Here is a 22,236-nt window from a genome sequence, read left to right as displayed (position 1 = left end):
GGCCCGTGCGCCCCGCTGGGGCCGTGCGCACGCCCGACTGGGGAGCGTGGATCTCCCACCTCTGGGGCCTGGCCGTGCCCCCCCCCCGCGTCCCGGCCGCTCGCGCTCGCTCCCCCCACGCTCGCCTCCACTCTGCCTGCTCGCCCCGCCGTCCCTGCTCCCGCGGCCAAAACTTCCCAGAGAAAAGTTTGCCGGAGCTTTACACTCAAGTTCAGCGGCTGGAGCTGGCGGAGGAGGGCGAGGACACCCTTCCCCTCCGCCCATCTCCCCCGCCTCGCCTTCCCGGGGGTCCAAACCTTTCGGGTGGGAGCGCGCAGCCGGGGAGCCCCCGAGGCGCCGCCTGTGCCGGCCGGAGTCCGCGCTCAGCCCCCACCGCCCGCGCCTGCGGTTCCGCCCCCTCCTCCCCCGCGCACTTTCGGCGGAGACCTGCGGCTCTTAGTTTAGGTTTGTTTCTTTTTTTTTTTTTTTTTTTTTTCATTTTTTAGATAGCTTTTCTTTTTAAAAAGTTTCCTCCCTGCCCGAGCCCTGAGCTTCCGCCTGCCTCCCGGTCGCCCGCTGGGGGCCGGGAGATGCGCCCTTCGTGCGGGGCGGGTTGTCTCCAGAATGGGGGCCAGCGGCTCCTGGGGCGCGATTTCTCGGGCCTGATTTCGTCTCCCTGGGAGATCCTGGGGAGTGGTGGGAAGCTAATTCGTGCCGGAGCGAGGCAAGCCTCTCCGGCACTCCTTGCCCACCCGCTGATCCTGGGCTGTGGATGCGGTGGATCTGAGTGAAGTTTGGGAGACAAGGTAGCCGCGGAGATCAGACCCTGTTACAGCACCTTCCTGCGGAGAGCCGTGGAGGTGGAAAAGTTCACTCCCTCAGGGGGCCGCACAGCTCCAGGTGCGGGGTCAGGAGACTACCAAAGAAAGCACCTCCAGCTGCTTAGTCTGTGGCCCGTTATGTTTTAATTATGTCTAGGATTAGCGAGGTTTGAGATTCTGTGTCCAAATTTACCAGCTTAGGGCTTCAACATTGAAACCAACAAAGCAACGGGACGTTCCCGCAAAATCGGAGCTCCTCTGGCGCTGCTGAGAAGCGCGCAGGGAAGGGAAACGAAATCCGCCCATGCGGTGTGGCAAGGACTGCCGGGCCTGAGGCGCCGCGAGGGCTTCTGGAACCCCCACGTGGCTGGGCGTGAAATCGGACTTGACGCCTGCGGGGTTGTGGCCCCCACTCAGCCTTGCTCCTTCCACGTGGCAGACGGGTTCCTATAGTCAATCGCCCGACGCCGGCCCAGAAAGTCGTCCTGAGGACAAGCAGGTTCAGCTCAGCTAAGCCAACGTCTTCCAAGTCGGAATCAGTTCTGTCCCTAGTTCAGGGTTAGTGGGATGCTGTTTACCTCATGTAAGAGCAGACGTGAACCGTCCACTCTAACCAAGATGGCTACAATTCCCCCCCACATCCTCCTTCCAGTAGAATCAGGAGATGCGCCCCACCCAGCTCCCCTTGACAGCTCTCCTGCGCGTAAAGCACGTGGCCCACACGCTCAGCAGCTCTAGCGGCGCTCTTGGTAGGCCCAGGCCCTACTCAGGCTGGTGGTCTTGGGTACCTAGGTCACATCTCCTCACACTGAAGGCGAGGACTCCCGCCCCCAAGCTGGTCCCCGCAAGAATTGGCCAAATTTGCTACCACTGCTGCGTCAGAGAAATCCCTGCAGAGGGTCACCCCATGTGGAGATGGAGGTTTACAGCACCTCCAAGTGGCACCCCACCAGAAGCAATACCGTGCAGCCACAGCTGGGGACCCTCATGCTGGCTTTGGAAGGAGCGTTTGTTGGGGAAGGCCGGGCGCAAGCGTGGAGGGAAATTCAGGTGAGAGCGCAGATTCAGTTGCGAGTGTGGTGCCCTTGCTTCTTAACTCCCCACAGCGCCCCTGCAAGTTTGAGCGGTGGGCTTAACTGTGTGTATTTCAGATCCCGAGCTCCTCGGGAATGGGGAGGAAGAAAAGCCCCCACCACAGAGCCAGAGCTGCTGCACTCCCAGCGTTGGCGGCCTCAGGAGGAGGGCAGAAGCTGGGCTCTGATTTGTGCTTGCTGCTTGTTCAGGAGGGAGCCCGGTTCCTTTCTTACCTTCAGCCCTGAGTATCCTGCCTAAGGCCGCAGTCCCCTCGACTGTGTTTATTCATTTTAATATCTAGCACCCTAGGTTTCACTGGGAGATTTTAAAGCAGGAGTACTGGGGAGAAAAATAGATTAAAGAACAGAGCAGGCTACGCTTCTCAAAGGAAGAGTGGAGAGAAAGTGAAAATCTAGGCCGCAGAAACCGGGGGATGGCTGGGAATTTCATTTCTTTCAGAAGCTTCTTCGCACCAAAACCTATTGAAATTACTGCGGCAACAGGAAGCTGGGATTCCCTGTCGGAACAGAAAGTCTAAGGCTGGCCGGATGCCCCTTTCCCACACCTCTGCTCCCTTCAGGCTAGTGATTCTGGACGCTTCTACACATCCCCTGGGCTGCCCGGTGTATGATCCACGGCTCCCCGAGGAAGGCCAAGCACGGGGGAGTAACCCAAGCCAGGTTCCTGCACCCCAAATCCCACACTGTTCACCCTCCAGGGTGGGCCTCAGGAGAAAGAGGGCCTCCGGGGAAAGGGCTGGTCCTCCGTGAGTGTGAGAGAGGGACCAACTGCCCTCTTCCTTCCTTGTCCGCCTGTCTGTCTGTCTGCGGAATAAAACTCAAGCTTGTATTTCTAATTTTGGAGCCTATTTTTTTAAAGGGCGCAACCTGTGCTTGCGGGTCTCTGCACATACGTTCACTTGCTTTACTTTGCGGTTTTTCTTCTGTCTTTCTTTTCCTCTGGGGCAGTTTTGGCAACCCTGGAGGAGGCGGAGGTTTAGTGCAGAGAGTGAAATTGACCAGCTTCCTCTTGTTAATCAGGCGCAAGAAACAGCACAAACACTGACTCTCTATTCTTTATAGGATCCTTTTAGAAAATAAATCACTTAGGAAGGGACTGGTTAGGACTGGGAAACTGATAGTACTGGTGAACTGGCTAGCTCTGTCTCTTTAAGGGAAATCCATAAAGTCTTCCATCAGCCCAGAGTCTGGGAAAGAAGCGAACTAACTGCTTGGAACAAAAGAGACAAAGAGGCAAAACAACAAAATAAACAAACAACTCTCCCCCCGCCCCAGACAACAATGGAGTAGACACCGCTGGTGCAGCTCCTGCCTGCCAAGTCTCCCGCATTTGGCTAAAGACCTTCCCTCTCACCCACTCCCACCCCACCACCCCCCTCTCTCTGCCCTTTCTGTCTTTCTCTGTGTGACTCTCCTGGGGTCTGGCTGTGTGTGTGTGTGTGTGTCTGTCTGTCTGTGTTCTGTTTTTGCTTTCACTTGATGTTCCCTTTATTTCATATTCTCCCTCCCCCTCCCTCCTCACCATGTAGTGTACTCTGGCATTTATTTAACTGGTATCTACTTGTGTATTTGCCAGGCTACTTCTGCGCTGTTCCCTGGCTGCCTCCTCAGGACTTGTGTTTCTCTGAGTGGTTGCGGCGGCCTATTTTGTGTTTTGTTTGCAGCTCTCTTTACCAAGAAGATCCTGAAATCCACTTGTACTTCAGTTTTTATCCATTCCTCTTGTTCAGCTCTCTGTTCCTTTTCTGTAAGGCTTCTGGCACACACCGCCCCCCTCCCCAAGTCCCCAAGCAGCCCTTTCTTCGCTTCTTGGCACTGCTTGGTACTCTCATGCATGCATGCCTTCTCTTTCTCTCACTCTCTCTTTTCCTCTCTCTCCACCACTGCCCCTCCCCCTTGCCTGCAAAACCAGCCTTTTTCTTTCGTTTTCCCTCCCCACTAAACTTTAATAAAATACTGTAAACATCTCTGCTTGGGGAAAGCTTTTCTTTATAGAGCGAGTCTAAAGCCTTGGAAATTGAGAGCTGGAGAAAGGAAAGAATCCATACATCGAGACTGCAGTCAGCAGAGGCTACAGCACTGAACTAGCATCCCTGCCAACAGCCTCATCCCTTTTACACTTTTTTTTTCAAATAAACCCTTTTGTGACAGCACCCTCCTGAGGCATCTGTGTCTGCACTGGGGAAAGCTTGGCGGTGTCCCTCACCACTGTGCATGGCAGCAGGGCTGAGCTGGGTGCCCAGGGGAGGGAGGCTGCAGCCTGGGTCACCAGCCTTCCCAGCCCCAGCCCCTGGCCCCTTCCTCTGGTAGACAAATGGGAGGTAGGGTCTCCTGGCAGTAGGGTACGTCTTCAGTTCCTCTTAGAGTATAGAATGGCTACTCCCAAGACCAGCAAGCAATATGATCTAGAGGACTCTAGTCTTGCAGTAAAGGGGAAATTTTGACTCAGGAAATTGTGGGGAGAACAGTTCTAGACGGTTCACCTAGAGCAGATCTGAGACTTCCCAGAGTCAGGTAGCACAGGCATACAAATGCATGTAAACCATGCTCAGCAGACAAGAGAACCAGGGCGGATTATTTCCCTTGGCCTTCTTTTCCACCTTTCTTCTATAATATACAGACCAAAAAATCCATCCCGGGCAACCCTAAAGGGAGAAGAAGAACCATGTAACCCAAGAAGAGTATGCAAAAAGAAATAGGGAATTTGCTCAGAGCTATGGGAAATACTAACGGACACTGATGTTGTATGTAGTTCAGTGTTACAGTACATGATCCTGCACAGAGAAGACCCTGGGTTCCATCCCCGGCACCACTAAACATTTTTTTAAATTACACTTATGCATGTGTATTTATTTATATGTATGTGTATTTAGTTGGCAATGACAACTCAGAAGAAAAGGAAGAAGCTTGAAATCAGACACACGTGACAAGTAGAGCCAACTGCTTACTGGCTAGGCAGCTAGGGGCAGGCCTAGCCCTCTAACTAGCGGTGTTCTAAAGTCTGAGTGCCGTTTGTATGCATGGGAAAGCCAAGAGCAAACTCTGACATGGAGCCTGCGTTCCATGAATGGCTCTCTTCCCTCTTTTTTTGTCCTTCCCTTCATTTTTCCCTTCCTTTTTTCCTTTCCCTCTCCTCACTTCACTGGCTTTCTCCTCAAACTCTCCAAAAGTGCAGCCAAAGGGCAAATCTTCCAAATTGCCCTCATTTCAGATCCTAAGAGAAACTTTGCTGCTCTCTGATCCCACGACTGTGACATTTTGGGCCAGATGGCAGCCTGTTCCTTTTATACCCAAACACTGCCTGGGATAGTTTGTTCTTAGACGGCTTATTTATCTCTACTCTTCCACTCCCTCCTGTAGGTTCTTTCTTTTCAAAAGTCGAGAGGGAGAAGACCGTTATCTAACATCCAGCCCTTATCCATATCCAACTCTTTACACGCATGTGCACACTTGCGCCCACGCATGCGCGCTTACGCGCACACAGTGTTCTGTCCTCCAGGACATTGGTATCCTCTTGTAGCCAAAAAGCCTAAGAAAGGAGAAGCAGAAAAGAGTACGTTTCAGTGAACTCTGGTGCTGACCCACAGCCTCCCAACTGGGAATGCTGTTTTCTTGGTATTTTGACCTTGTCAAAATGACTGATTTTCTTTTTTCTTTTTTTTTCCTCCGAAGGAGTCTCTTGCTAGCTAGCTCAGCTGTGGTTCTCAGGCAGTGTTTCGGGATGACATACTGGTGCATCTGGAAGCATTCACTAGTTAGAAGTGCCTGGCCTGGCCTGACTGGTGCTGGGATTCCTTCTCTTTCTTTGTCTTCCTCAGAAGCTGAACCAGAAACTGAACAAGCCTGTGAGCCATGGCAGGGGCCCCCAATTCCATTTGTGAGGAGAACGAATACATAAAAATACCTCTGACTTCCTCTTTCCATGGGTCTTATTGTCTGTTCTGCAGATCATTCTGTGTCCACACTTCCCTGGCTTCCTGTGCTATTTTCCTGTTTTATCATAGCCTTAACAACCATAAAAAGGCTGGATGTTGCAGCAGATGTTAGAAGGGGGAAATCCCTCAGGTCCCTCCCCAGCAGCTCTGATCATCTTGCTCTTCTCTCTGCTCCTCCGTTTTCATTAAAACCCTCTGCTACCTGGGATCTGGATACGAGAATGTGTTTCATCTTTTCCCCATCCCACCTTCCACACGCCGCCTCTCTGTGGACTGTAAACAGAGCTGTCCATCCTTCTTGGGAGTACTTCTCGGTTCAGATTTCAGCCACTGCTGCACCAGATGCCCGTGGGCAATGAACAACCTGCAAAACCAAACATGGACACTCTCATTCCCCTATTTTGAACACACCCCTGCTAGTAGGTACTTACTCATTTAGCAATGCTCCTTGAAATGGAAAAGCCCATAAACTTCAATGTCAGAAGACTAGCAGCTTCTAAACCCTTCCAAAGCTTTGTCCTTTCTCTTTTTGGGGGCTGTTGTCCAGGAAGAAGCCTGAGGTTATGTTTTATTATTTTGTCTTTGATCTACAGTCTACATCTACTAAGGTTTCATTGCCATACCAGGGGCAAGAAGGCACTTGATACAGCCATGGGTACAGAGGGCATTAATGTCTTAACAGCTCCCTACCTTACATACACACACACACACACACACACACACACACACACACACACCAGCTAGTCTTCTGTTCTTTGCTTGACTTTGCCCCTAGTTGGCCACTTTTTATACTAAGCCAGCAACTCATTTCTGGACCACTTGATAGGCGGCACTATTCTTAAGTTGACACTCTGCCTACAGAGCTAAAGTTTGCCAGAACATGCCGGGTATAAATACCACCACCAGATCAATACATCCTGAACCGTATCATTCTGAGCCGGCAATGCAATCCACATCCTACATAAGGCAAAGTTCCAAGAAGCAGTCAGTGTCCCGCTCCAGAGAAGGTTGCTTCTAATTGCTAAGTTGCAGCAATTCTGTACTGATCTTTTCCACAGGACAAGGAACTTCTCCGTTTAGGAGTCCTTGGGAAACTCTCCTATCCTCTGAGGTAGCTTGCCAGCCCATCTGCACACTAGAATTACCTGGGGAGCTTTAAAATTCTACCAGTGCCTGGGCCTCTCCTCAAACCAATTAAATCAGAATCTTGCGGGAAGGGGGATGGTGCGCATTGGTATTTTTTAAAGCTCCCACAAGTGATTCTAATGTTTAGCTAGGGTTGGAAATATGTACTAATTTATAGGTCATGAAAGCAGTGCATTGTGGTACATAATGATTATTCCCTTACTAAGTATGTAATGAACTCTTACTATGGGACATGGTTCACTAGAGACAAAACGATGAAATTGGTGGATGCTGTGCTCAACAAGTCTAGCAGTTGGTAGGCAAATGCTGAGGATGTCAGAGTTGAATCTTATTAAGCAAGATTCCCTCTGCTTCTGAATTCTCATGAAGAGCACAGGACTTAAAGTTAGAGTGCCAAGTTCAGGTACACTAACTAGGGAGGTGACCTCCTTGGGCCACTGTTTACACATAAAATAAGTGGCTGGTCTGAAAATTGTATAATTTGTGCTGGTACACTGCTAAATGTTCAGAAACTCATAGGCTTATCCAGGCAATTACCAAATACTTTTGGAGACTGGCTCACTTATTCCTGCATACTACTGACAACCGTCCTTCTGATGTTCCACCAAATCCCTTCCCAAAGCCCTAAGTATCAGAGCATTAATTTTTAAATAATCCTGGGCTTCTTTAGTTCTCTCCCCTAGTCTCTTACAAATTAGCAGATGAAGAGAATGGAGGAGTGGTGATGTCTACGAGCAGTGGGTAATGACTAACAGAAGTTTATCCAGTTGGATAAATGTCTAGTGGATTGCTGCTGGGGTCAGTGTTAGCTCTGGTCTTAATTAACATCTTCATTAATAGTGTGGGAGAGGGAATAAACAATAGCTAGTGATATTTGCAGATGGTAGTAAATTCAGAGGTGTTGCTTCTACCAGTGAGAACGGCAAGAGCCATGGGGATATCAGAGATGTGAACAAGAAGTGATGATAATGATGTTTGCTCTGCAAAAGGCGGAATGAAATGTTTCAGGGGAGAAAATGACAGGGGAACTGGGAAATGCTAAAAGAAACAACCATCTCTGTCCTTTGTAGCTTGTTGTGTGCTTAGCACACACAAAAGCTAATAGCCTTACAAGTCCTATTGCACGCTCTGGGATGTTGATCTAAATAACAATAATAATCATAGCAACAGCAATAACAGTAATAATATTCAGCATTTATTGAGTGCTTGCAATATGCCAGGCAGTGCTATAAGTAGTTTGAAAGTGATTTTCATCCTAACATCATGATGCAGTACTTCTAGGCCTTGTGTAGATTCTGACCCGGGCCTTTGCTGTGGATTGTGAGTTTCCTAATGTAAACAGACCTGAGTTGAAGGGGAAATGACAAGTATGAAGAGGTGGTCAGGTGAAGTGAGGAGTGGGAGGGGTTCTTCGTCCCCAGACTCCTGAGCAGCATCTTTCCATCTACGGCTTTGCCAGCCCTTAACCTGCTTCGTATTCTTTTCTCTGTCTATCTAACTGTTTGCTGAGTTACCATGGAAGGTAAAAGTTGACGGAAAATCTTGCAAGTAGTCAGGAAGAAAGAAAGAGGAAGACAGGAGGGATGAAGAGGAGGATGACAGAGGAAGGAAGGGAGAGGAAGAAAAAAGAAAAGGAAGGGAGGGAGGGGAAGAAAGGCAGGGAAGGAAAAGAAAGGGAATTCAAATTTACTACATGCCTAGGAGAAGTCACACAGTAGTTCCAGGTGTTGAGCTAGTTGAGGTCACAGTTTTCTTGTTTAACTTTATATGTATAATTCCCCCAGTGACTCTTGTTAGTAGTCATTATTTATCCTACCTCTATTAATGAAAGAAAAACAGAGAGGTTAGGTCACTTACTATGAACACACAGCTGACAGGTTGAGTAGGTATTCAAATTCCAGTCCTTTGATTCTTGAACTCATGTCCTTTCCAACCACAACTACACATTTCCTTTTCTTTTTTCAATTTAGCACTGCCATGGTTAAATGTAACATATAGCCACACAGAGAGGGCCAGAGGGTAGAAATATTTAAAAGAGAATTAACACTGAGAAGCAGAAGGATAGAGAGAAAGTGGCCAGTGCACATATTCACTGTCCAATTCAATGTTTTTGAATTATGGATAATTATATTTTGAAGTTAGGAAAAACAGAATTTGCAAGCAAGAGAGGCTTAAGGACAATAGAATATGTAACAATGTGAGTTTGACCTTGAGGGAATTTGGCAAGGAGCACCAGCGTCTGAGACACAAGTAAACTGAAAGGAAAAACAGTTGGGTGTATTAAAGCCAGACCATCCCAGAGAAAAAAAGCTCAGGGTGAGACGGATGCCAAAGGTCTTCAAAATGACATCAGAGGAGATTTAGGAAGTCAGAAACATGCGGCTTGGACCTGCGTCTTTCCCCACCCCAATCGCTCTCCAAATGCCAACTCAGATTTTGAAACTGGAGGTGACTGAGATTTAACAATGAGGAGATGTGCACTTCTGACTGTACCTGAGGTATGTAATTGAAAGAACAATCAGAGAGCAAACACCAATGTACGAGGACCCTTGTAAGAACGCAGAGTTGCTAGTAGCCAGAAGCCCCTCCCCACCAACTCACTCAGAGAGGCGACATTTGTCATGACTTTTCTTACAATTATTTCCTCTGCTGTTATTTGCTATTGTGATCCCAGCACTTCTATATGCTTGTTTTTTTAAACTTCACATCAACAAAATCATACTGCCTGTATTTCTTTATGACTTGTTCCTTTCAACCCTATGTTGTGTGTCGGTAGACTACAGTGTATTCTTCATTGTGGAGGGAACTTTTGGTTGTGCTCCCTTTGGAGCATTTGTGATAATTTTGCTGAGAACTTGTTGTAGATGTTACCTGCTGCATACACGCACGAGTTTCCCCAGGGTAGGGCTGGAAAGATTTCATCCACTGGCCAAATAGGACTCACTGCCTGTATACAGCTTGAGAGCTAGGAATGGTTCTTAAAGTGTCAGATGTTTGAGAAAACACAAAAACCAAAACAAAGGAAGAAGACTATTACATTCTATTTTGAAATGATAATAAAATTCAGATTTCACTAATAAAATGTTACCAAAGCACCAGCAACCTCATTGCTTTTCTATTGCTCCTGGTGCTTTTTATGTAAAATTGGCAGAATTGAGAAGTTAATACAGAGACTGTATAATCTGCAAAGCCTAAAATCTGGACCTTAATGCCTCAGTTAAAATGAAAATCCGGGCCTCTTATTTTAAAAATCCAAAACAAAACCTAAAAACTCTAAACTTTCAGTACAGTGACGGCAGAGCTTAAACCAACATATGAAGACTTTTGAAGCTCAGGCTCTATTCAACTGCACAGGTTTAGGCTCATGAAACCAGCCCTGTCTAAGATATTACAGAAAACAGGTGCTCATCCCTGCTCTACAGCATGTATTTAGAAATAAAACTGCAAGCATTTTAGGTCAAAATAATTTGCTGTGTGCAAAGATACCAGCACAATGCCTTATCACATTTAGGTTTCACTCTGAATTGGAAAGTTTGTTTCTTCCTTCCTTCCTTCCTTCCTTCCTTCCTTCTTTCCTTCCTCCCTTCCTCCCACTTGGGTTCCCCACTTCCAAAAAGGTCAGTCTGTATTTTTCCAGGAAGGTCAGATTCTCAGCGGCTGTCGGTTACTATAATAGTTGACAACTGTTTGGCTAATACTACCACAATCCTCCTTCCTGTGGGGCTCATGCACTCAAAAATATTTGAATGAACATGACTCTTATGCCCTATGGAATAAAGAAATTATAACCCACAGGTGTGGTTTCCAGATTCAAGTTGTAATGTCTGCCTGAGCATATTCAAGGTTTCTTGGAGAAAACTTGCTTTAAAACAACGTCAGGAGCCAGATGTGGTGGCACACACCTGTAATCCCAGCACTCAGGAGGCTGAGGCAGGAGGATTGTTGAGAGTTCGAGATCAGTCTGGACTACAACGTGAGCACAAGGTCAGCCTGAACTGCATAGACAGACTCTGTCTCAAAAAGACCAAAAAAAAAAAGTCAGGAGAGTTCATCAAAAGAATACTAATATCAAAAGGTACAAATTTCGAGCTTTAACACTACTTGATTTCAATACTTATTGTAATCTCCATGGTAATTAAGACAATTTGACATTGATACCAATGTAGATGAAAAGATCAATGGAACAGAACCGAGACTAGAGTATTGGACCCACATGTATATGGACAGCTGAACCTCAATAAAGGTATGAAGGTAATTTAGTGGGGGGAAAAGCTCTTCTCAGTGAATGGCGCTGGAAGTGTTGGAACAATTAGATATTCATGTGAAAAATAATGACTTTTAATCTATATTTTACATTAAATACAAAATTTGACTCCAAATAAACTATAGACCTCAGTGTAAAATATGAACCCATAAAACTTCCAAAAGAAAACCGAAAAATTCTTGTGATGTTACATTTGGCAAAATAGCTCAGCTAAGAAACCAAAGGCACAATCTATAATTTTGACTTCATCAAAATTTTAAAAATCTGCTCTTCAGAAGACATCCTTAGAAAACTGAAAACAAAAGCCAAAGATTGAGAGAAAATGTTGCAAATCAAATATCTGATGAAGGCTTTGTAGCCATAGTATTCAAAAGAATCTATATAATCAACAATAAGAAAACAACCCAATTTTTAGAATAAGCCAAAGATTTCAATGGACATTTCACCAAAGAAGATATCAGAATGGCAAATAAGCACACAGAAGGATGTTCAACAGCATTAGTCATTAGGAAAACCAACAGTAAATTAATAATGGGGCATAGTATCTTCCTATTAGAATGGCTGCACAAAAAGGGTGACCATCTAAGTGCTACTGAGGGTGCGGAGGAACAGACTAGCGTACATTGCTGGAGCACTGTAAAATGGCACAACCACTTTTGAAAAACAGTTCAACATCACCTTAAAAAGTTAAACAGAACCTGCTGTATGCCTAGAAATTCCATTCCTAGGCATTTACCCAAGAGAGTTGAAAGCATATGTCCATACAAAGACTTGCACATGAATGTTCATAGCAACCTTATTTGTAAGAGCCCAAACTGGAAACAATCTACTGACCATCAACTGGTAAACAGATAAATTGTGTTATACCATACAATAGAATTTACTTAGTAGTAAAAAGAAAGGAATGATTACACACACAACATTTATGAATATCAAAATTATTATGCTGAAGGATAGAATCCAGAGAAAAAACTACCAGCTGGGTAATATCATTAACACAAAATTTTAGAAAACGCAAGCCATGCTATTATGATAGAGAGCAAATCAGTAGTTTCAGGAGAGGGGGATGAGAAAGAAGGTTTATTAAGAGTAGATAGGGATATTATTACCTAACCTAACCTAAAAAAAAATAGAGGAGTAACTAAAAATGGGCAAAATATTTGAAGAGAGATTTACAAAGGAGAACATCTAAATGGCCAATAAACAGATGACTAGGTATTTGATCTCATTAATCATGCAAACTAAAACTACACTGAGATACTAATATACACAAAAACAAAAAATGTTCGATTACGCAAAGTCTTGTGGAGATGGAAGCAACTCCTGCTCTGCTGCTGCTGCTAGGAGTGTAAATTAATACAACTACTTCAGAAATCTGTTTGGCATTGTCTACTAAATCAGATCATTGACATACTTCATAACCCAGAGATTCTAGGTTGCTACCCTAAGAGAATATACACATTTGTATACCAGAAAATAAGCAGAAACATTTTCATATCATTATTTATATTGGCCCCAAAATAGAAATTATCCAGGGGTTTTAAGATACCAAACAGATGAAGTATGTGATATGGATACAGTAGAATTCCCTATGTAATGTGAAACTTAAAAAAGACCTTAATATTATCAGTAATAGCAAGAAAGAGTCCTCGAAGAAATACCCCCCAAAAATTCAGACCTAAAGGAGCAGATATTGTACACTTCCTTTTATATATAAAGTTCAAAAGCAGACAGTATCGGCGCTCACTGTTGGACGTCAGGACAGTGGTTATCTTCAGGAAGAGCGGCAGGGGAGCAACTGTCAGAAAGTGGAAAGTGGTGTCTAGAGCACCAGTAATTGTCCCTTTGTTAATATGGATAGTTCCGTCCGCCATGGGTAAAACAGCTAGCTATACATTTGTGATCGGCGCTTGTCTATGTGCCCATTAAGCAGGAGGTTGTCCTTTCATTGTTATGTAGAATTCCTCTGCATCTCTCTATCGCAATTTATGTTTTTAAAGCACAGAAACTGAGACTTCACTAAGCAAAGCCCAAAGACTCAAGCCAAGACCACGGAGGTGCCCTTGGTCATTAAGTCCCGAGCAGCCTTTGTGGTTGTGGTAGGGTTGTGCCCAGGTTGCCCGTAACTGTGCCTCCCCATTAGGAAACGGAGGGCCCTCAAAAGAGAAGGGGAGATTCCAGGGTGCGGTAATGCTGCTCCGGTTGGGTGGAGGACAGGGGAAACGGTGAGGAAAGGTTGCATCCTTCATCGCTGTGAGCCAAGAATCTAGAACCATGCTGCTTACGCTCAAGTCTTGCCTGAGACACTTGCCACTGAGTTATTTACTCTTTCTCTCCCCTAGCTTTCTCACCTGTACCATGGTCACAATATTTCACATGTGTCAGGGGTTGTCAGGATTAAACAGGTTAAGGTGCTTACGAAGAGTTACAACATGAAAGTGAACATAAGGAAGGAAAACCCCACGGAAAGCATTTAAGCATAGAGTGCTTCTTAGGACAGGACAAGCAGCGGGTAGAGACGCCAAAGCTGTGCAGCACCTCTCCTCAGAAGCTGCTCCCTTCTGCTCTCCTCTCCAGCTGTCCCTGACTGACTTTCTGAGTGTAAGAAAAGCCTTGAGTGGTCTTCTTTAAACACATTCCTATAAGTTTCCAGATCCTCGGAACTCCCGCCTGACCTCCCTGAGCACCCCAGCAAGCAGAAGGACCCGGCACATAAATTCTGTTTTTATTAGCTCTCCCCTTATTCTCCTCCCCGCTCCCATCCAAGGTCTCTTTACTCCATGCTAAAATATCGCTTGTTCTGTTTGCGCCATTGTCTCCTGTGAGCATACGAGGTGCCCCATTGCTGACTGAGCGGTCGCAACATCTTCAGCGGGTGAACGCTGTGTCAGTGAGTCCTGAGATGTTCTCGGTTCTCATCATTTTATAACTCCTATCAAAGCAGACTTCAGAGCACACCGCTCCTGTCCCCACTCTTCCTATCCCTCCCGGAGCACACAGTCCGGCATATGGCGGCCGCTCCATAAATGTTTACCAAGGGGCATTTGCTCAAGATGCTCTGAGATTTCCTACCCTTCTAAAGAGAACCTAAGGGTAAACGTGAGATAGAGACTACCCGCCACCCAGACACTTCAAGCTGCAGCTCCATCCCCTGTAAGTCCATCTCTCTTAGCACCAGGAAACTAGGATAAACCTCCTGCTTGTTAACTTGTAACTGCAGAGAAATACTATCCACTAGGCCCAGCGGCACTCAGAAGGGCCTTGGGCTCTGGTCATTGTCACAGGCTATACATAATCTTGTTTACCATTTCTCTTCACATTTGAAGAGTGAGGACTCATACAATAATCTGATAGAATCGGGAAATATTTATGGAGAAAGCACTGTTTCAGAAAGTCCTCTATATTCTGATAAATGAAGATCTTTGATCCCCAAACAACTATACTGAAAAATGTATTCTTCTTTTTTTTTTTTTTTTGGTTTTTCTCCGGCACTGGGAACCAAACTCACGACCTTGCGCTTGCCGGGCAGGCACTTTGCCGCTGAGCTAAATCCCCAGCCCGGAATGTATTCTTCTTTAATGTTCTTTCTAAAGGTAAGAGAGCCACAGCTAGAATTCATGACACAGCTTGTCCAGAGTCACATAGTTTTGGGGCAGCCAAGTCAAGTTTTAAACTGAAAATGCCAGCATCTTCCTTTAAATCCAAGGTAAAAGTCCCCATCCTATGACTTTTGAGAACATGCTTGAGAATGAAAAAAATCTTATTACATTTTTTCATGCCTTGTTTTCGACCCAAACTGGTTTAACTCGCTCCTAAATTTTAATCACCACAGGTTAGTGAATGAATTGTGACTATACCCAAAACTCAAATTTACAATCAAAGGGGGAAGATCTACTCCACTGATAGTTGAAAGACTATACCTAGGGTTCTAAAGGCAAATTGAAAAGAAGAGTGATAAAAATTCTTCCAAGGCAAGTCAAAGCCTCCCACTTGAAGGCACCCACTTTGAAGGGACCAGCGTCATCCAGTGGCAACAGCCTGTGTGCACATCTCTGCCTGCAGGGACTGGTGTGCTGTGGCCAAGGATTCTGCAGTTAGAAGGACTTGGTAATGAATGCCTGACTTTCAGCTGGCTCTCTAAACTCTGTGAGCTTCGGGCTCCTCATCACTGACAGAGCTGAGATGTTACACATGACCTCCAGAGCAGAGGGCAGAGGTATAGTTACACCTCAGTAAAGGCTAATTATTATGACTCCTCATGACACTCCTTTCAACCTGAGGTTGGAAAATCATTGCTCCAGGGCAGCCTTGCTTAACGAAGGCACTAGCTGCCCTTGACTTAAATTGGTCACAGCAAAGGAAAAGATCTAGTCTTCAGTAGGTAGTCACTTAAAATTCTCCTAAGGAAGCCTGCATATTTGGACCTCAGAGAAACTCAGCACAGAGGTTTGGACTCCTAATTATGGGGTACAGTGTGTGCACAGCGCACAAGTAGATGGTGCTTCGACCAGAAGAAGGGGCGCTGAGACAGATTCTGTGAATGAACCTGGACCCTGGTTGAATGCAGACCCATCCTTGGCCCGCCAAGAGGGTAACTGTACACTCAGGTGTACATAATGTACGAGCCTCTCAATTATTCACTGTGTTGACTCTGATGCTGTATGTGCGTGTCCTCAGTTCCCCTTCCCTTTGGGAGGAAAATCTAGAGAACAGGCATCCTGTCTGAGGATCAAAGCACCACAAGCAATTGTGAATCACACGGGACACTTAAGGGCAATGAAGGAATGGCGGTCATTGTCATCAAATTCTGTGTTCTAGGCAAATTATAAAAATTGTATCACATGGATATATGAATCAGGCACTCTAAGACAGTTTATACACTTGTGATTTTAACCATTTATTAAAATATGGCTCAGAATAATTCTTTTTGAAACAGTTTTTGCACAACTTTTCAAAATGTTAAATTCAATGAAAGGCAACATTTTTGGTTGTACCATACAACCTGATGTAGTGATCAGAAAAATATGGTCTCCGGACAGTGATGAGTGTTTCATGTTTTTTAGGCTGGTGATTGTCTACTGGGATATCAGCCCACTGTCACCTCTCTGTGAGGTATATGAGATAAGAATATAATAAAGTATCTAAATTTTTAGAGACTTCCTTTATCACTTAGAGAAGATTCAATAAAGTGATCATCTCTCACTTGCATTCTATATTTTTTTAAATAAGAAAAGGGAGTCACCGTGAGGGGGTTTAGGATGATTTACGGGGTCAGGCATCTGCCGTGGGGACATCAAAGGTTAATCACGACTGGAGGATGGAAGGTGGTGAGTGGCTGTCTCCGGCCGTCCGTCTGAAAAGGGCTTGTGGTTACAGTGGTTCTGGCGAGGCAGCGTCCGCCGTGTGCAGAGTCCACCCCTCCCCACACACTTTGTAGTAAGTAGTGAAATGAAGAGCATTTATTTAGAGTCAGAAGGCAGCCTTTGTGATATTGCCACTGCTACTGCAGGCGAGTCCCTTTAGCTTTCTGAACCTTGTTTGTACTTCTCGTCTGCAAGAATACTATAGCAAGCAGTAGTTTGCTATAAGAATAGCAAATAGTATTTGCTGTAGGCCAAGGACTGTAACTTACCCAAGGAAAGTAGGACAGTATAACACAACCAGGAGAGGGGAGGACTGCGCTCAACTCAGCGGGGCAGCAGTCTTTCTGCTCCAGCCTCTTGGTGTTCTAGAAAATGTCTCACCTACCACTTTTTCAAGACAAGCAAGATAGCTAGATTTTTAAAGTAAAATATCCCATTTTAAACATTAACAGTGAAACCTAACAATAATAACTGAGGAGAAGAAGACAAAAGATGTTGCCACCAGTTCTGTTTTTCATCTCTCATCCAGAAGTCTTCAAACTTTCTTATAGCTTTCACATTTTACAGCTTTGTGAATATCTACTACTATCAGCAATGTAAATAGAAGGTTAAATGGAAAAGTTACAGAGCAAAATTCTATCCACTTCAAAAACATAACGAGAGCCAGGGATGCAGCTCAGTGGTGGAGCGCTTACCTAGCATGTCTGAGCTCTGGGTCCAATCCCCAGCACCAAATAAATTAAATACAAATAGACATATATAATTTTTTTAAAAGATTATAACTAAGCTGGACTTGGTGGTACATGCCTATAATCCCAGCACTCTGGGAAGGTAAGGAAGAATGATTCCAAGTTCAAACCTAGCCTAGGCACTTTAGCAACTTAGTGAGTCTCACTCTGTAGGTCAGGCTGGCTTTGAACTTTCAGCGATCCTCCTCCTTCAGCCTCCTGAGGGCAGGGATTATAGGCATGCGCCAACATGCTTGGGTCCGGCTCCTGCCTCAAAATTCAAACAAAACTGGCTGGGGAATGGTGCTCAGTGCAAAGCCCCTGTGTGCAGTCTCCAGTACCACACACATAAAAAAAGATTGTATCTAGGCAAGTAGTGTAATATACTTAAGCAAATACTAAATATAAGTGCATGCAAATGCACCTAAACTTTTTAGATAGTGGGACTATAGGTGAATTTTTTTTTATCTATTTCCTTTAAAGTATTTCTACTCTTGTTTGTATACAAAAGATTAAATGACGGTGGTAAAGAAATACTTCCGGTAGATTAGGATGCCCTCAGACGGAAGGGACAAGGCAAGAGGTAGTGATGTTTGGTATGTTCTCGAGACTTGTACTTCTGCCCTGACTGTGCGAGCCTGTGGTGCACCATCAGAGAGCTGAGAGAAGGCATGAAAAGCTGCACGACAGCTGGGCGCTATGTGCCAAAAGTTTCTCACCTAATACTGCTCCTCTGTCTCCCTTTTCTTTCTTCCTGTTGTTTATATATAAAAAAGATAATCTCCCACACACGAAGCTGAGTGATAGCAAAAATTTCTCAGCTTTGTTAGTTTAGGTTCTGAATATATTATAGAGAGTTTCATTTTGTTTTAGGGGGTGAGGTGGGCGGAGAAGGGCAGCTGACTTACTGTCCCTGATTAATTTGTTTTTAATTTCTCTTAAGTCTGTTTTCACTCTACAAACCCTTATCAACCACTTGTAAAGTGAGCAGACAACCATGGGATGTTATTTAATGTGTTTACTTGGAGGTTTCAAAATACCCCATGTGAAGGTTACTCTTTTCTCAACAAATTAAGGGAAGAGCATTAGCAAAGGCCTTTGTCTCATAAACATAGAGATCCTCCAAAGCCAACCTATCCTTGAATGGTGCACCTAGCCCAAGTCTGGACCCATGGTAGGCATGCAATGCATATTTGTACAGGAAATAAATTACTCCTCTACTGCTTCAGTTGTAAGATTTCTGAGTTCTGGAACAAAGACAGGAACTATTATTATTGATCTTCACTGAGTAATGGACAATTTGAAATGACATCAACATAGTCTAAGTAACCCAGCAGGAACCCATGACCCTGACCGTGACTGACCACAGGGTTTGAATGCAGGGGGTTTGACACTGGCTTTCTTACTCCAAGCAGGCCACTGAGCAAGAGGCAGGACGGTCCTCTGCCAGGAGCACACTGAAGATCAGGAGACTGTCTAGCGCTTTCTTGCATCCTGTCGCCTCACTAATTTCTGGATTGCCAGATGCCTCTGTTTTTTTGAAAATGTTTTAAAAAATACCTTAGTAATTCTGTTGTTTCAGAAATCTTACATATGGCACAAAATATCTTGAAATTTTTTTGAGAAAACACTTGCTTTTTTTTCTTTTGCTCAGTTTAGTCATCATTACAGCTGAAATCGATTCAAATTTTATTGTTTCTTTTTATGGGCATTTTTGTGGTTGAAATCCTAAAGTCATATAAAAGTGAGTAAGCAAGATATGAAGATTTAACTGAGGCTCATCTTAAAAACCTAAAAAATGATTATTACTTCAAATTGAGAAGACTTCACAATTGTGATAAAATTATTTTCTGAAGCTGGGAGACATCCTTGATATATCATCCTCGAATCAGAGAGTAGATTTTTTTTCACATATTGAGTCACAACTCCGGGTTGGTTTTGTAAATCACCATAGCCTGCTCTTGAAAACCCCTGGTTGGTGTACAGAATGAGTCTGAGTCTGTTTCTTGTAGCCTGTGAAACTTAACAAGGCCATAGCCTGGGGTTGGTCAGGCTGTGAGCCATACCACCATCTCAGGGCTTTGATGACACCACAAACCACTTGAGATTTATTATGTTAGCAGATGTCATCAGATCTATGTATGCACAGGTGCAGCATGCAGTTAGGGAAAGAAAGACACTGCATGTGTATATTTATTCTTGTACCCGTACTCTCAATGGTTAGAAAATAACCTGGTGTGTCTCTCCTGAGCCGTGTGGAGTTTCAACTCCATTGCAAGAGCCTATCTGGAAATCTGTCAGTCCTATCCACAAACATAATTCTGTGTGCCGAGCATCTATGTCTTGTGGGAAAGACATTGTGCTTGTTTTTACAGTCAGAATCTAAAGAAGAGGCGTAACAGATTACAGCTAGAGACTGCTACAACGAGTGAAAAATAAAAATAGCTATCAAGGTTTGTTACTTATATTTGGATTTTCCTCTAATAGGACAATAAGCTAGAGGTTCAGTCTTCTCTCCTTAATAAAAGCTATACGGAGACACTTCTCATCTTAATGGTAACCAAGAAATAACTGAAACTACTGCCTGTAGGCAATAGGATATGTGAATGTTTATACTGGTTAATACATTATATATATTTAAAGTTCTATATAAATTCTAAATAATTATTTTAGAAGATTGTGCATATTTTATTTAGTATTGTCTTAAATATTTTGCTATCTTTATCATATACATTCAATTTACACAAATTTTTATGTAATAATCGACTAGACATAATCTTGTAGTACATATCCTTTAATATAAAATAATAGGAATAAAAACACACTTTCTATATTTTTGAGAAATAGAGAAGTAAGACAAAATAAACACCTTTGGGGTAATGACTGAAAATTACTGGTTTGGATAGGATAGAGGAATTACTTCAATTATGACATAAAGCATTGTAATAATGTGTGCCTTTTAGAAATAATTATATAGTGATTATTCTCAGAGATAAACACACACAGATGTTGCTAGTACATTTTAAAAATTCTTAATTTGAAGAAAACATACAGAAACTGCATCACCAGTTAATTGGCTAAAGGAAGAACCACATAATCTAAAGTGTGAATGTACTTTTGAAACTTTCAGTACGTTCCATGAAATGAATTGTATCTGCAACTTAGGTAAAAAAAAAATCTTTTTATTTATTAGAATCACTTCAGTTAGATATGCCAGAGGTCTAAAATGGCTTATTTTTAAAATTAGCAGGACAGATTTCTGTAAGACACACCTGAAAATCCATCGCCTATGTTATAAACCTGGAGTATCGTCTAATGATGATATGTGCACATTTTTGACAGATGAGTGATCTGTATAGGAATAAGCATTCTTGTAAGCTTCACATGTCCAAAGAAGCAAATGACATGCAAATTAAAAAAAAGATAAGCTATGAAAGCCTGAACATGACATGCAATGGTACATTTTAGTGCTAAATAATATGCTTAGAAAGAACTCCACTGACAGGTGACACAGACTCTGTCCCTCTAAGTCACCGTGAGAGTGGAGGAGATTTTCTCCACATCTTTTTTCATTTTTTGTTTTAAAATATTTCCTAAATAAAATTAGATTCCTTCTTTAACGTCATTTCTCCTGGGCATGAAATAGACATAGAGAAGCCCTGGTAATTCTGCTGTGGGTTTCAAACAATGAGAGAGGGGGTTTTCTCTGGCAAATACACAAAAGTGTTAGTATTTGGTAACACTGCCCATATAAAGCACTCCCTCACCACCGTAGATAATTATTTTATTTAGTTCACTGAATTTTCATAATTTAGAAATAAAATTCATAAATTATTTTATAAATGACTTACTCGACCATGAGCTGCTCCTAGGGCCTGTTAAGACGGAAACAGGTCTGTTTGTTACCCACTTGAACTGACTGTGCACACTAAATTATAGCTACCGTTAGCTAAGTGGCTAAAATTATTTAACTTGGTGCAAGGTAGACCTTAGAAGGTAACTTTCCCTATGAAGTTGTAGCTGAGTGCGGAAGTGAAAGTACATATGTATTTTATCCTCCTCCAGTTATTCATCTCTCCTCCCACGTTTATATCGTGGCAGGTATGTACAGTGCAGTATGTATGTATCATGGCAGGTATGTACAGTATGTATGTATGTATGTACAGTGGTAGGTTTTCTTTTTGCGGGGGGGAGTGAGAATTGTTAAACTCGCGGTTTAGCATCTCATTTTTAGATTGTGCATTGTCTATAGCCCAAGTGGGTCGACTCCTTTTAGAGTTGAAAATTTGTACTTATCATTGAAAATACGTATGTATGGCACGTATGTACAGCCAAACATTTATAAATTATGTACATATGAATGGGGAGGGGGGCTTTTTCCTTCTTTTTTTTCTTTTGGTAATGAGGCCAAAGGTCTTCTTTGCTTTATAATGTGTATTGTGGGAACTATGAACCTGAACAATATTGTTTAAGTTCTCTAAAACTGCGAGGGTAAACGTAATTGGGATTTAAATACTGACATGCTCACATTTAGTAAAGCGATAAGAACAGTTCACTGGGAGCTATTCGGTCTCACTAGTAATCACATAATTGAACAGGGTTTTTAGAGGATATTTGAAGCTATTGTTGTCTGTTGTGCAATTACATAATTAGTCAGGATCTCCGTAATAAAATCTTTTCTAAACACACGTGGGTTCGTACTAAGTAAATGTGGGGCTGTTATATTTTTACTTCTAATACTTCCAATTTGAAGGCAGAATTATAGAACAACCCTTAAGCATTATTTTACCAGGCAATTACAGATACTTGGGATGGAAATAATTGGTTTACTTTAAAACGAGGCAGAAACAAAAACACAGAAAACTTTCGGCGCATATTCAGCCTCCAGAACGCCCGCGGGAGCCGC

General features: G+C 43.6%; 1 protein-coding gene and 1 long non-coding RNA gene across 9 annotated transcripts in view; one reads left to right on the top strand and one right to left on the bottom strand.

The window, feature by feature from the left end:
• Nfib (nuclear factor I/B) overlaps positions 1-22,236 on the top strand; it is a 411,316-nt gene that overhangs the window by 165,726 nt on the left and 223,354 nt on the right. The gene's annotated exons all lie outside the window — the stretch shown is intronic.
• The window catches only part of LOC102015660, a 38,234-nt gene that overhangs the window by 9,962 nt on the left and 6,036 nt on the right, over positions 1-22,236 (bottom strand). The window contains exon 3 of one of the 4 annotated variants that reach the window (XR_001234795.1): positions 6,078-6,193. This is a non-coding gene — a long non-coding RNA (uncharacterized LOC102015660). Of the gene's footprint in view, positions 1-296; positions 3,298-6,077; positions 6,194-22,236 lie in introns of those variants that run through there. The other 3 variants (XR_001234796.1, XR_001234793.1, XR_001234794.1) reach the window with 3 other exon arrangements.

This window comes from Chinchilla lanigera, unplaced genomic scaffold (genome assembly GCF_000276665.1).
Source record: "Chinchilla lanigera isolate Chin_1 unplaced genomic scaffold, ChiLan1.0 scaffold00033, whole genome shotgun sequence".
In the NCBI taxonomy this organism is placed as follows: Eukaryota; Metazoa; Chordata; class Mammalia; order Rodentia; family Chinchillidae; genus Chinchilla; species Chinchilla lanigera.
This window is presented reverse-complemented; position numbering and strand designations above follow the sequence as displayed.